The following is a 1307-nucleotide window of genomic DNA, read 5'->3' as shown; positions in this document are numbered from 1 at the left end:
CAAATGAATAAATAAACATGTTCGTAAAATAATGAAATTATGATATTTACGAGGTTTATCCTAAATATAAATAAATAATACTCGGGCATTTTTCAAAAGTAAAAACGATCCTGTTAAGACTTCCGCTATAAAAATAAATACAACGGGATTTTCTGTCCCGCGGCTCCCGAAACGGGTCAAACCGGGTCGGGGGCCGTGACAGTAACCTAGGCGCCGCTATCAATGCACCGAATGTTGAAGCCAATAACTTCGAACTTCGGCCGCATTTGATACAGATGCTCCAAAACTCCGCAACCTTCCATGGGCTTGCGGACGAGGATCCCCATCTACATATTACTAATTTCTTAGAAATATGTGATACCTTTCGGATCAATGGAGCATCAAATGACGCCATCCGCCTCCGAATGTTTCCTTTTTCACTAAAAGACCGAGCAAAAGCTTGGCTCAACGCCCTCCCAGCTGGATCGGTAAACACCTGGGATGAACTAGCCCAAAAATTTCTATATAAGTATTTCCCTCCCGCTAAAACGGCTAAATAAATGACTGAAATTAATACATATTCACAAGAGGACGGGGAATCCTTATATGAAACTTGGGAAAGGTTCAAGGAGCTATTACGCAAGTGTCCACATCATGGCCTTGCGATATGGCAACAAGTATCCACTTTCTATAATGGACTGTTGCCACACACAAGGCGGACACTTGATTCTAGCTCCGGGGGACTTTTAGGTAATCGCCGCCCGCATGAAATATATAACCAAATTGAGGAAATTGCTCAAACCAATTTTCAATGGCACACCCCCCGAGGCAATAAATCTATTGCCCCGGGCGCCCATAAGGTTGATGAAAGCACTTCTTTACAAGCCCAAATCGAGGCCCTTTCTTCAAAAATAAAAAAAATGGAAATGACAAAAACAGTCTCGGTTATGGCTTGTGAAGGGTGTGGTGGGCCACATGAAAATTGGAGTTGTATGAAAGAAACGGACGATCAACAAGAATCGGTAAGCTACATTGATAATAGACCTAGGCCGTCGGGTCCTCCAACGGGCACTTACAACCAAGGATAGCGAAACCACCCAAACCTTGGTTGGAGAGAACCCGGCAATAGTAGTAACCAACAAACCCAACGAACAAACTTTCAACAACCAAGAAATGAGTCACAAAATTTCACTCAACAACAAGGTGGACGAGAAAGGCTTGAAGATACTATATCTCGCCTCATCTCCGACACTGAAAAGAAAAACTCAGAAAGGTTTCTACAATTAGAATCAAATTTTAGAAATCAACAAGCTAGTATACAAAACATA

At 42.2% G+C, this 1307-nt stretch overlaps 1 non-coding gene across 1 annotated transcript; it reads right to left on the bottom strand.

The window, feature by feature from the left end:
* Window positions 1-533: 533 nt before the first annotated feature.
* On the bottom strand, window positions 534-640 carry LOC118491843. Its single transcript, XR_004892288.1, has one exon. It is a non-coding gene; the product is annotated as a small nucleolar RNA R71 (small nucleolar RNA).
* Window positions 641-1307: the final 667 nt, after the last annotated feature.

This window comes from Helianthus annuus, chromosome 4, assembly GCF_002127325.2.
Source record: "Helianthus annuus cultivar XRQ/B chromosome 4, HanXRQr2.0-SUNRISE, whole genome shotgun sequence".
NCBI classification, from domain to species: domain Eukaryota; kingdom Viridiplantae; phylum Streptophyta; class Magnoliopsida; order Asterales; family Asteraceae; genus Helianthus; species Helianthus annuus.
This window is presented reverse-complemented; position numbering and strand designations above follow the sequence as displayed.